Here is a 14583-nt window from a genome sequence, read left to right as displayed (position 1 = left end):
TAAATTGGAATATTTATGAGATTATCTTAAATGAAATATGTTAAAGAGACAGCTGATAGATTGAATTTTTGTCCACCATGCAGGTGGCAAAAAATTACGTTTAAACGCTAAGCATTGAAATGCATTCATTAATGTCTCATATTGTTCACTTTCCTGAGCAACGAGCATAATATGCAAAATAACGTTGCCCGACTTGGAGTGGCTGGAGAAATTTGTACGCAAAAAATTATAGTTACGCAAAAAAAGTTCAATTCATTGCAAAAAATTTAATAAATTAATCAAAATTGGAATAAAAATTATATGAAAGAAAAAAAATACTTAATATAAAAAATATACATTTATAAATCAATATTTATTTCATATTACTGGTGAAATTCTTGAATCATTTAATAATATCATTGCATTAGGATTATATTTCTTCAGTGCAATTAATATAAAATAAAACTCAAATAATTTGTTTACGAAACACTGAACTACTTAAAATAATTACGAAGCGCCACCTGGCGCAAATCATTGCGCAATCGCGCCGTTGCTTGCTGAGATGAGGTGGGCGGGGTCAGTATAGTGGTTGACAAACACGTGATAAGTCATGCCGTGTGGATTTTCTGTTCAAAAATCGGTTGAAATGAGGGTTTTCCGGGCGAAAAGCGAGAGAAAATCCTGTCCAGAGTGTCCAGCCTGGCGAGACGCAATGGCCGAGTTCATCCCAAGCTTTTTTCCCAGCGAAACCACCAGGTTAGTTTCAATTTGAACTTAGAACCTAATTTTCGGCAACTATAGGCGTCTCAAGGCGTGTTCTTAATAACAGAAATGCAAAATAAAGAAAAATTTAGATTTTTTAGTTACTATTATTGAAGTTTCTAACTGAAGAACTTTTTTCATAGTAATTTTATTTTCATTGGGACTGCTAGTTCAAATTTCATAACAATCTGGCGAAGTAATTTTAAATTTTAATGACGAAAATTAGTCTATTTTCCACTGAAAAAGGCCAGTTTTATGCTTCTAAAGAGGTAAAAAATATTAAAAAAAAAGCCTAAAAATCTGAGTTTCTGGAAAAAATTAATTATTCTCCAAAAGTCTAGAAATAAGCTAATCACTTAATTGTCTAGCAATTATAAAAAAAAATCCTTTTCATTCATTATGAACTTCTCTTGGAGGATTTTGTTGAACAAAAATCTTTACATAATTTATTGATTTTATTTATAAATTTTTTACTTTTGATTAGTTCTGGCTGTGTGCAGATTTCTATTCTCTAAATTCGCCGAACTGGAGATAATGTCCGCGCCGATCCTGCAATCCGAACTAATCCAATACCAAATCAATAATCCACCTCAAATGCATTCGAATCACAATCATGGTCGTCCGAACGTGCCGTTGTCGTTCGCGAGATGAATCGAATTAAGCAATAAACTCGCAACTTATGCAACAATTAGCTTAGATATAATTCTGTGTTGTCGCTAAATTATATTGTCAGCGGCTGTGCATATCAATGGATTGTGTGTTCATTACAGAGGGGTTGGCAGGTGCACTGGAAATATTAATAATTTATTATTGTGCCACTGGCCGCGCGGCGCGGTAACTCAATCAAAGTGCATTTGACACAAAACCCGCTGGAGGACGACGTGTGTTGGTAAACAAAACGCTTTGCCAAATTGCCGGTCGACACAATGACAAAGAGCAGCCGAGCCGATCGACGGACGCACCCGTGGATATTTCACCTGCCAAATTGCTTCGAATTCCGCTCCCACATTTGGGCACAACTTTACCACGGGCTAATGCGAGAGACGGAAAGAGCGGCTCTGTTTGTTTTTGGTGTTGCTTTTCGCACCGAATAAACACGGGAAAAACAACAATTTAATTCAATGCGATTAAATTGCTTCCTCATTTTAAGCAAACTTAGAAACTATCAAAATGAAAAGTTAGTTTTAAATAAAATTAAGAATTTAATAATTTTAATTTTTAACTCTTTAAATGACTTTTTTTGGATTTTTAAATAGAATTTTTTTTAAAAATAATTAATAAATTAATGCCGATTTTTTAATTTTTTTTAGCATTTAACCATAAAAATTCGTTTCATGCATATTTTCGAATTTATAGACTCAAGTAATCAATTCTTTTAATGTGTATATATAAATATTGATGAAACTAAAATTTGGCGGTTTAGATGTGTAGATATAGATAAAATGATCACCTTTTTCACTTATTAGTTTGAAATAATGTACTAAAAATACACAATATATCATTTTGATGTAAAAATTTTTACCATTAAGAATATCACTTATTTCAATCATATTTTATATCTATTTTTCAGTTAATAACAATCTTTTTTCAAATAAAATCTATTATTTTGATACTTTTAATCAATGATTTGCATTTTTTCTATAATTTTAATCCCCTATTTTTACAGTCTTACAAAAGAACTTCACCTAAACAAACTTAAAACGCATAATTTTGTTGAAAAATTATTCACCTATCTATGAAAATTCACCAATTTTCCAACTACCAACGCTAAAAATCACCTAAAAAGGCGGCTTTTTAACCAATAAAAATTATCTTTTTCTTAAAGCTTATTCTAAATTGTAAGAACTTTTCTAAGATATCATGAAATGGATGAAATAAAACTAAATTGGAAAATAAATAATTTGAAACAAGGGAAATTGAATGGATTTTTTTTTAATTTGCTTTAATCAATTTTTATTTTTAACTGGAAGTAAATTAATTTTTGAAAAATTATTAAAAATTGCTTTTCCTCTGCAATTCACAAACTTTCGCACAGCAATTGATAAGGTTATCAACCTGTCATCAGGCGCCGAGCGAGTTTTCAATGTTCTGCACACGACTGCGATTTACCCTGGCAATAATTGACACGAATGCCGGCCCCGACAGACGCGCAACCCGTTTGACCGCAGCGACGCGGTGTCATTTTTCGCCCGCCAACAGCACGCCGATTGTTTCCCAATATCAAATCGTGCGGCGTGTCAATGAACTGAAACAAGAGAAGCGAGAAGTGCCTTTTCCGCGAGGCGCGCATTTTACACTCAAGAAGTTGGAGCGAGCGAGCAATTATGCGCGCAAATAATAAAGTGAGCGATAATTAAGGCGTGCGACGAGATGTGTTCGTAATTGCGGCAGAGAAATGGGGGCGGCGCAAAAGGGCTCTTTTTGTCAGAGAGCGCGTTTTTATTCGCGAGCAAAGAGAAAAACGCTTTTGACCGCGCTTTTTCGAGGGCGACCAAAAAAGAGCGATGAATAAAACGTCCACATTTTCATATCGGCAAGTGGGTTTTTGCGATACTCTGAGGAGGAAAAAAATGTGCACTCATGTAAAAAATAATGGACTTTGAAATGAAACAGAAGCTTCAAAACTACACTTTGCCGAAATGTTTTACTCTAAAAATACAGTTAATTTTATTTAAATTGATTTTATATTCATTATCATTTGTTTTGAATAAAGAAAGCATCACGTCCTTGCAAAATATTCAAATAATATTGTGGATTTAGATACATAATTTGCAGAAATTCGGTTATTTGATGCTAAAATTCAACACCGCGATTTTTGTGTGTTCCAAAACAATACCTCTTCATACATTAAATTGAATTCTCATCGTTTATAATTACAAAGCTGGTTTATTTCCTGAACATTTTAAATTTTAATGATGCCAAGGAAGAGCCAAATTAATAAAAACCCAAACTTAATTGCCCTATTAATAAGTGGTATTGAAAAGCTAAAATTAATGCAAACGTCATGCTCAAATTAAATTAATAAATAATTAATTTTCAAAAGTTGTTTGAGTAAATCAAATTTTAAATCCAGCCTCATATTGCCCAGTGTTTTCTTGAAGAGATTCAGTTTTGATCAAAATTTTGCAATTTCAAAATAAATATCAATTGAATTTTTATAAAATAAACAAATGAAATGAACAAAAACTGCACCTATATGTTTTGAAAGGCATTTGATTAAAACGAGGCCGCCGCTGACTGAAGTGCAAAATCGATGGAGAGGTGCTCTGAAAAGAATTAAAGCGTGCGAGAGATAAAAAGCGAGGTTTGCCTGCACGCGCAGACCTTGTGCAAGTTATTAGCGAGAGCACGGAATGAAGCAGTTGCGGCGTGAAATTAGCAAACAGGTGAGCTGCGGGCGATGATTGGAGCGGCTCGATTAAGATTTATCTCGCTCGCTTTTGACACTGATGGAGCTGCCAAGTTGTTGTTCTGCAAACCACGCTCCATTAATCGCGCGCGCCCCCTTGACACCCCCTAGCTGCTTTCACCCTCGATCTATTCGACATTTCGTCAGAAGAGAATATCAAGAGCGGTGACTTATTTTTGCACTTTCCGCACGGCGCGCGCCACAGATTGAGAGAGCAAACTTTGATTTATGTTCGAAAAAAAATCCAGTCTTGACCCCAGGTTTTGGGTTTTGGAAAAGAGAAAAATGGCATTGGGAATTCCAGTCCGGTGGTTTCTCATCAAAATAAAGCTTTCGCAGAAACGCTTCTTTATATTTGTTTTTGATGGAGAAGATGTGGGAAAAGCATCTTTAGATTGGCGAGAAATAATTATTTTCATCTTAATTGACTCACAATTTTTGTCAATCTTGTTAAAGTTGGGACTTAATTCAAGGAATAAAAGTTCGCTTGAAAATTGAAGACTTTTATTTAAATTTTTTTAATGCTTAGAACTTTTTACGCAAGCATAACGAATCATTATCTTTTTTTAAAGATTGTTTGATCATTCGTTTAATAATTTCTACGACTTCTGACGTTAAATTCAGGGTGGAGCTTACAAAATAAAAATAGCATTCGCGTTAGGAACTCCAGTCCGGTGGTTTCTCATCAAAATAGAGCTTTCGCAGAAACGCTTCTTTATTTCTTTTTGTTGGAGAAGGTGTGGGAAGCATCTTTAGATTGGTTAAATCTTTGCCATTCTGCCTTATTATATAAAGGTATTTTAAACTTAATTCACTTATTCTTGAAAATTGAACAAAATTTGGAAAGCTTCTTGAATTGTCATCAAATTTTGTTTCGATCAAATAGATTTTTTCTAATTTTTATTTTCTTCAAATTCAGGGTGGAGATTTCGAAAGAAAATTGGCAAGACGAACTCTCCAGTCCGTTGGTTTCTGATCAAAGGAAACACAAAAAACTACTTTCTTTTTTTTCATTTCCTTCGCGTGGGTTCGGGCAAGGTGCGCGAAATTTCGGGGGCGCAGAATCCATCATTCAAGGCCGAGCCGTTATTGCCTCTTGAGTGGAACATCACGTGCCGCCGGCCCCTCAAAGGCCTCTCATTATCGCATTGAACGCTTTGCTTTGTACGCGCGCGGCCCCCGCTTGCTTGCTTAATTAAATCGCCGCCGCCTTCGCACTCTCTGGATCGCAATGACCGCGCCTTGCCCGCGATTAACGCGCGCCGAGCACTTGAATCAGGCTCTCGCTATTAACCTCAGCCGAGGAGGGTTAAATTGGAAACTTTGTGATTGGATCCGCAAATTGTTTTGCATTCTCAGCGCTTTCAAAAACGCCACCTGCTTCTTGGCCTGCAAATCCTAGGAATATAATAAAATATTTTTTTTGGCACAATCAAAACTTTTATCATTGAGAGTGCAAAAGGATCTTTTTCTTTGATTAAACTTGTTATAAGTAATTTTTGTTTAGTAAAATTAGTAAAAAATTAAAACTCATTTAAAGATAATTAGTTTTGCAACCCTTTTAATGCGCTGATAATTAAATTGCAGGTTTAAAATTGTTAACTCAATCTTAATTTGAAGTTAAGAAAAGTGAATAGTTTACTTTTTTTACTAAAATTTCATCATTTGAGCAACATTTTTGGCCGCATTATTTTGATTTATGCAAGAAACAATTTTCCGCGTCGTTTGCCGTCGATCTAATTACGCGTGAATGGCAAATCGGTTGTTTATCGCCGTCGGCACTTTTCGCGCGCGTGTGTGTTCCGAGGACGCTATCTCAGCTTTTTGCGCCGCTTCTCCTCTCAGCTAATCCTCTTAAATGCACCAGCGCAGCAGATTGTTTGTAATTGTTATTTCAATATTTAACACGTTCATTTGGAATGAGACAGCGCGAGAGTCTCCGAGAGAAGAGTTTCGCCCCGCGGCGGTGTTATGCATAATTGATTCCGGGGCCAGAAAGAAGACGCGGCGGCGCCAGAACTTCTTATCTAAATACGAAATAAATTTCCTCTTCTCCGTGACACGCTCAGTCCATTAAAGCCAACAAAACTTTCAAACAGCAATTAACACCAGCAGTCGGCGGAACAGCAGAGTTTGCGTAATTAAAATTGCAACGGCCGATTGATAATTTAGAGCAGCGAATCGATTTCTTTTTGCACAGACGCAGTTTTAACGCATTTCGGTCTCGCCGGCCTGAGGATAATAATTTTTAGTACAAAAGGAAGCGAATGCCTTTCTCTCTCTCTGCTGTGTGTGTGTTATCGATGCTCAAAGTTTAAATTAAAAAGGAGAGGAGGCAGCCCTTTTATATATTAACTGGCAAGAGGCCGTGCTTTTCCTTTATTTAATATATAAATTTATCCAAGAATTCCATCTTGTTCTTGCGGCTCTCTTTGTGAAAATATGCGTGGAATTTCACCAGCAGTATTAACAAAGCTGCGCGAATTTCAAGCACTTTTATGCATTTACATTGTCCGTGGGTTATATTCGGTGCCGAGTCTGATAATGTGACCGCAAAACCCCATCGATGGGAATAAATTTGCAGAGAGAGCCGGTCGGGTGCGGTCCCGGCCCCAAATATGGAGCGAGGGGGGATGCGGAAAAATAAAGTTTAAGATGCTGCGAGAAGGGAGCGAACAGGGACGTTATGAAATTCTATGGAAAAGTCGGGAAATATGCAATATAAAAACATGAAGGGTTTCAGTGAAAAGGAGAACCAGGAAATTATATTAGCTTTTATTACATTTAATTTATAATTTTTTTCAAGTTTAAGTTTTTCTGGTTAAAAATACAATTCTGTCATTAATATAATTAGTTTCGCGTCCATAAAATTTTTAAAGTTGAATAACACATTCAGACATTTTTGCATGATTATAATAAATTTTTTTGATTATGTGATTTTTCTATTAAATTTTTAAATAGCATGAATTTATTATCAATTATTTTTTATAAATTGGAGATTTTTTAATTATGTAATCCATAATTTTAAACAAGTAATAACTATCTTGTGAGTAAGCGATATTATTAACATTATATCACTACTGAAAATCTATTACTAGTCTTTATAAAAATGGTGTAATGTTAACACCAGGTTACATATACCTACAAAAAATGCCAAGTTCTCTGGGCACCCTCAAGAAAATTAATTGGGTGGATAAGCATTTTGTTTACGAATTTTGTCTAACTAATAAAATAAAAATAACATTAAAAACATAATCCACATATTTTTAAATCATTTTAATTAAAATTTTAATAATTTTGTTTAATTATTATAAAATATTTTATAAAATTTATAATTATATTATTGATTTATTATTTTCTACAGTCTTACAGGAGTGAAGCATATGAATTCAAATACTTATTTTTATATAAAAAATATAAATTTTGACGATTTAATTCATTTGGCAATCCATTTGTTTTAATAATAATCATCCGAATGGCAGATTGGCCTGGCTAACATGGAATTTAAAATTATTAACATTAAATCTATAAAAATTTATTAAGAAGCATGCATTAAACTACACATTAAACAAATCATCAATTGTTGCACAACAATTTTAAGGAGAATGAAGTATTTAAAATGATGATTTGCACGCATTTCCTTTTACAATAACTTTCAATTTGATTTCAAAGCATAAATTGTATTCAAGAATGGAATATTTGAATGAAAGCTTTCAAATTATTTCGCCAAAATTTGCTCTTTGAAGATAATTGACAGTTTTTAAAATTTCCCATCACACTTGAAGGATGGGATACTCTGAAAAATAAGTAAATCTGTTAAATTTGGTGTAAAAAAAATAATTCTAAGAAACGTTATTTCCTAAAAATAATCTATCAGATATTTTAATTTTCTGAAATATTTCAAATTTATATAATAAAAAAGTTTTTTATTGCACTGCGATTTCTTTGCTTATTTTCACTAATAATTCCAATGTGTAAAAATTTTCTTCTCTTGATAAAAGAGACTTCAAGAAATTATTGATTGTGCAATTTTGTAATTTCAAACAACTATAGAGCAATGAACCATTTCTTCAATATATAAGTTTGAAAATTGACGAACTATAACACCTTCGTGATCTTGCGCATAATACGATTTTAAATAGTTTCCTAAGAGCATCACTTTAAGCCTAGGAATGTGCCTGGAAATTACTTTTGTAAACGGAGAAAAGCGTGTCGCTCGGCGGCGGCGGAATAGATGTCTCAAAGGCGGGAAATTAGTTTCAGTGCAAAGTGACACTCGCTTCGGCGAGGCAGGAAATGCGTTTTGCTCTCGCGTCAATAATACTACTGCACCGTGTTCGACACGAAAACGAATATTCTGAGCTGGAATTCAGCAGCCGAGAAGGAGTTTGCAAATTTAATTAATCGCAGCAGCGCCGAGACGAGCGCCAAATAATTTTTCTTATTAAACTCGAATAAAAACAAGTGTAGCGGAAAAAGAGGAGACGTGCCCAGTGCTTACTTTTTCGCTCTTGTTCTTCGACAGAAGCGATTATTTCGAGAAAGTTCGCAGCAATAAAATAGCAGCAATGAACTCTCTCGGATCGCTTTTTTAAAACGAGATTTCGATTGAACGAAAATCCGCATTCTTTTCGTCATCATTAGCATTTTATCGATCGAAATTCTTGCAGCTGACATTTCATTTTTTGACGGGTCGGGGGAGATTGTGTTTTGCGCGAGAACAAAAGCGGTGGCGCCGAACAACAACGATAATTGGCCTAATTAAAAAGTAATGAGTGGAAACTGATTGCGAGCGCGCGCACAATTTAAAGGGGAGAGACGCAGCAAAAATGAACAGATCCGTCTTAAGTGAATTTGAATCGCGAGATTGGCGCTTGACACGTGCAAAGAAAGAAATGGAGTTTTTGACTGACATTCCGCCGCGGTTTACACTAATTGAGTAAATTCGCCCGCGGTCGGTAATTCGATCCATCACGCGCGGTGACGGATTTTTGCATTAAAATAATAAGCCCCGAGTCTCCATATTGAAAAGGCGGATTACCACCGACAAATTGGATGCGAATCCTTTTCCGTATCGCGCTCTGCCTTTCTCCGTCCGAATCGTGCGCCGCATCTTCTCGTATTCGATTCGGTTTCTTCCAGTGAAGCAAGCAAGCCAGGAAAACAATACAAGGACGCAAACGAGATTGAGTATCCGTCAACCGCAGCTCGTGTTTCCATGTCATTTTGATTCCAATTTCCTCCCCTTAAAAACGTAAAACAATCTTCTTCCGATTTCCTTTATGCTCGACAAATTAAAAACAAAAATGACAGTGAAAATCTTACCTAAATTTAAAAATATGTATAATAAACAAACTCACTGGAAAACCCTAAAAATTAATATTAATCAGAATCAGAAGATCTGAATGAAAGTTTTAAAACTGATGAGGGCATTTTCATGGAGTCTCTGGTGGATTTTTTTTTAAAGCCAATCATTTAGAGTTTCACATATATTTATTAAAAAGAATTGTTTATAAACATTCTTTAACCGCAAAAATTTGGAAAAAAATTAAAACTTGTAAAACTCTGCAACCGCGAATGCTACAGCAGATAAAAATTTCAACTCTGAAAGAAGTTTTTTGCCAAACAACTTTTCATTGACACCAAAGCTGTGGGTCAAAGGTCAAGGTCTCTTTTAAGCAATTTTATGATTTTTTTAGTAAAAAAGTCCATTCCTCCAAAGGCCCTGGAAACTGATTTTTTTTCATAGAATTCACAGTTTTTATTTCAAAAAAGAAAAACAACTTTGTAAGTTCAGTAAATCTGTACAATTTTGTCTAATGATAAAGTTTAAATTAAAACATTTTAATGTTATTTTTTTAATTAATCGATTAATTCATTTAACAGGTTCTAACAATTTTGAGAAATGAACTTGTATTTATCAGTCTGGTACGGGCGCACGTGCAAAAGTCGGTTTACTCAACGCTTGAGGTTCATAACGGGGTCAAACCGCAGTGCAAATTCGCCGCGAGTTTGACTTGATAAGAGAGTCCGTCCGGCCGGCGCGCGGCACAAAGAAGCTGCTGCAGCTGTTGCTCTTCGCTCTCATATCTGCTATCGATCTGATCAGAGAGTGCAGCCGGCCATAAATGGGATTCGCACCACCGCTTGCATCTCCTTATATGTTGGAAAATATTCGAGATTCCACTCAGTCACCGCTCGATTTTATACCGCCAGCCACTTTTCGCCTGCTTTACGCGCACATAAAAATTTCAGCTCCATTGTTTACGGATTATGCGCTTTTCAGAGGAAAAATTTGGTCTGCGGCGTGGATTCGGGAGAAGAATATTAACTCATTTTCCTCGTGCTCAGAGAGTCGTAATTGTCGCGGCCTCGTAAAATTTTCCAGGTGGGCGGGCGACGTGCGAAGAGTTTGCCAACTTTGCGGCCCATAAGTTGTAAATGCTCCTGCGCTACTTGTTAATTTTCATGCCCCTCAGGATGTGAAGAGAAGAGAGTTCAAAAATGTTGCGCTTTCAAACTTCAAACAAGTAAAATAAAACACGTTCTATTGCATGTGCAGTCGTGTTTTTGAAACTCAAACTTTTTTGTATATTCTTTATTGAAGTTAATTCTAATTTATCTTAATAAAGGACCAGAAATATCTTAAAAGAAATATATAAGGGAAAATTCTTAGTGGCTCCAAATATATCAGAGAAATTATTCTCGAGAAAAGATTCTCGCGCAAGGATTCTCATGGAACGATTCTTTAGTTGAATTTTAAAGACAGAAACGTTCCTGGAGAATCCTTTCACGAGAATCGTTGTTTGAGAAACGTTTCTCGAGAATCGTTTTGAGAATCGTTATTCAAGCAACGTGGAAACAAATTTTAACTCTTATTCTGAAAATATTTGCATGAAAAGAAGAGCATTTTGGGGAGTTTTGGAAGAAAAAAAGTCATTTTTAAAGTAACTCCGTGCACATGGGGACTGAAATTTTGGCTTAAATGAAGTCCGCTGACAATATTTGCACGAGAACAACTTTTTGCAGATCCACGACAACAGATATTTCTCAAATATATGCAAAACGCTTCCCTTTGCTCGCGAATAAATCCTCGCGTCCCAGTTTAAACTCCGCCGTTTTCATCCGAGTCTGACAAAGTGGAAGGGAAAAAACACACACACGGAAAAATAGTGCAACTTTTTCCGCCCGGAGGAGAATCAAAGCTCAAGGCAGGGCGCAGTCGAGGAGAAATTCTGCCGGCAGCTGTTTGAGAATCCATTTAAAAGATTGATTCCGATGTAAAGGAGCTCTCATCCGCGTCCTGCTTTTTAGCAATATGAGTTTTGCTGCTGCTCCTCCTTTTGTCGCTGCGCTCGCCGTGCTGTTTATGCCGGCAAAACAAAGGCGGCCGCTTTGCACGAAATGAGTGTGTTCCGCAGCCAGGGACGAAGTGCGTGTACAATGAATGCCCCATACTCGTCGCGCAATCCTCTCTAATACTTGTGTCGCTGCATCTTCTTCCCCCGCGACAAACAATACGGCCTAAGTGAAGCCCAGGCGCATCTTCGCTCCCTCGCCGCGTATTTTTCTTTCCAATGAGACGACGTTTAAAATTTTATCTGATGGGCAAACATAAGAGAAGGGAAAGTACGTGTGGTATTTTGAAAAAGAAAGAAGTCACGGTTTTCATTACTGAGATTGTCTTCAAGTTTCTTGCCAAAAACACTAACATAATTTTGAATTTTTTTGCCATTTTTAATCATTCGGGTTTAGAAAAAAATAATGAACAAAATATGAATTATTAATACGTATTAAAATTTAAATTATATGAATTTTACTTGAAGTTTATTTGTGAATACTTTTCTGACCTACTTCTCAATAGTGCTGAGATAATACAGGTAGCCAAAATTGAAAGATTTAAAAACGATATTAAACATTTAAAAATGTAAATAAAATTTATTTTTAATTTGTGAGAATTAGTTCAATTTTTCGCCGTCCTAGTGTTAATAATTAGTTTAAAATTATTAAATTAATCTTTTTTAAATGTTTTTAAATCATTAATATTCAAATAATGGATTTTAAATAATGAAATATTTTATTTTTGTAACATTTTTTCTTTCCCAACCATACCGTTTGATCAAAATTAAGAGTGCAGAATTTTTAAATACATCTTTTTAATTAAATTTGCGGCTCTCTAATCGCTTGTATTAATTCATTGGAATAAATTTACTTTTTAAAATTCCTTTTATTTTATTTTTTTTTAACTGAAAAACTATTTCTAATGCTATCATTATTTATTTGTAATGATATGATTATTAAAAAAATAATTTGGGTTTAATAATCATTTTGAAAACTTTAAAAACTACTATTTATTCAGTTTGAAAAATTATAGAATATACATATTTTGCATTATTTCTCCCTGGAAATATATTTATAAAAAGTTAAACAGGTAAAAGGCAGATTAGAACAATCGGTTATTGTATTTTTGTACAGCAAAAAAAAAACTTGTCTCTCCTCTCAAGACTTATAAAAGAATCTTTTTTATTATAGTGATCCTTTTTAATCTTTCTATTGTAAATTTAGCAATTAAAAATACGTCAATGCAATAAGAAAATATTACCATCAATTGTAAATGCAATTGACTCGGCACAAATACGTCTCTGTTCATATTTTTTTAATCGAGTGAGTTTAATCGAATCAATTTTTATTTCACATATCAACGAATTACACGCGCCGACATCCGACTGACATGAATATTCAATCAGAAGCGCGTAATCGATTTGTCGAAATTGGAAAAGCGGCACGCAATGAAAATTGCCGCGCACGAAACAGACGGAGAAAAAAATACAAGAATTAGTCGGGGGCGATAATTTATCGAGACAAGACGAAGGAGAAGGTTAAAGTGAATAAAAAAAAATGTTCTCCATTAAGAAAGCGGGAGATGATGATGCAGGCTGCGATCCGCGCGCCTTCCTTCCGGTCTCTGCAGCACGCAATTCCAACTCGGTCCGACGCATTAACAAACTCGCGCTGGACACGCAACAAAATTCATTACCCGCCTAATGTCGCGAGCACCGATTTTTTCCTCCTCCTGTTTTTTTTCCAATAAGGCGAAGGAGAAACGAGCATTCCTGCGCCGTTCTTCATAAACTCGCTTCTTCTCGGATATTACGTACGCATTCCTGCATACTTGGCGTCTCGAGATTATATTTTATTGCCCCGTGTGTGTTGCATCCTTGGTTTTATGTGTTTTTAGGTCTGGCTTTACGAGGCGCTGGGGATGCCGTTGATTGGCAGCCAACTCGACTCAACAAACGGAAATTACGTTTGCCAAATTTTTAATTGAGGTTTGCAAATCAATTTTTTATGTTTTTCTCATAAATTTCCTTAACCTTTGCAATCTAGAAATTGTTGTAAATTATTTCAACCGTTTTAAGTAGTAGCGAAATGTTAAAAGTCATTCAAAATAAACATTTATTTAAATATTAATATTAGTAAAAATATTAAATTTAAAAGATTAATAATAACATTTAGTAGGGCTGGTGTAAAGTAAGCGGCAACTGTTGGAACTAAAGTTGTTTCAATTCATATATCATTTAAATTTTGGTATTAAAAAGTAATTAAATAATAAAATTATTTTATTTAAAAGACAAATAATAAAATTTAATAGGGCTGGGGTAAATTAGGCGGCAACTATTGGAACTACAGTTGTTTTAAATTCATTCTTTTAATTTAACAAATAGAAATTTTGCAATGGGTTTTGTAAGGATTTTAAAGTTTTCTGGGAAATAGCAAGTTTCGGCCATAAGTGTGAATTTCATATTACATTAAATTAAAACATCTTTCTCAGAACATTTTTTATCTTTAAAACGAATTTTTGTCGATTTTTTTAATCACATTTGTGACATTGTGGATAACGTTTTTGATCTCCCAGCGCTTTAGTGATCATTTTACAAGTATTAATTTTTATCTCTAAACAGCGAGGATTAATTTCCAATAAAATGCAAAGTTTATTACACTGCGCGTGATCGCATGTTTGCGGTCGAGCGAAATCCATCGCGTTTTATATGAAATTGACTCTGGGCCACAGATTTTGTCATTAACTCGACCAAGTCAAACAACATAATATTATCCGCTAATGGTTCAAAACGAGTAGGCGTTTCCAAATATTGCAGCGCGCGGCCGCCGGCGGTCGGGAATTATGAAAACGACTAGGCAACCCGCGAAGTTTGCCGTCCCGACGGATTGCATAACTTGGCAAAGTTGAGCGTGAAATGGTCTCGTGTTTATTTGGCTCGGATAACTCGCTTTGATATTGCATTTCAATAAACGTTCACCGAGTCCAAAAGTTGTTTGGATTGATTTCAACAAATGCGCAGCGATCGACCTGGCAAATTAGGAGATAAAGTAACGTTTTCTGAGCTTTTTCACGTAAGACGAATGTTCATTTT

At 35.1% G+C, this 14583-nt stretch overlaps 1 protein-coding gene across 5 annotated transcripts in view; it reads left to right on the top strand.

Annotated features, from left to right (window-relative positions):
* The window catches only part of LOC132195941 (lachesin-like), a 78636-nt gene that overhangs the window by 5484 nt on the left and 58569 nt on the right, over window positions 1-14583 (top strand). For 2 of the 5 annotated variants that reach the window (XM_059618257.1, XM_059618255.1), the window contains exon 1: window positions 583-735. The exons of 2 other annotated variants lie outside the window; for them this stretch is intronic. The gene's annotated coding sequence lies outside the window, so the exon portion shown is untranslated. Of the gene's footprint in view, window positions 1-582; window positions 736-13388; window positions 13480-14583 lie in introns of those variants that run through there. One more of the 5 variants, XM_059618256.1, reaches the window with a different exon arrangement.

The sequence above is a fragment of the Neocloeon triangulifer genome, unplaced genomic scaffold, assembly GCF_031216515.1.
Source record: "Neocloeon triangulifer isolate White Clay Creek 2 clone unplaced genomic scaffold, ASM3121651v1 ptg000011l, whole genome shotgun sequence".
NCBI classification, from domain to species: domain Eukaryota; kingdom Metazoa; phylum Arthropoda; class Insecta; order Ephemeroptera; family Baetidae; genus Neocloeon; species Neocloeon triangulifer.
Note: the sequence above shows the minus strand (reverse complement) of the source record. Positions and strands in the feature narration are given on the sequence as shown.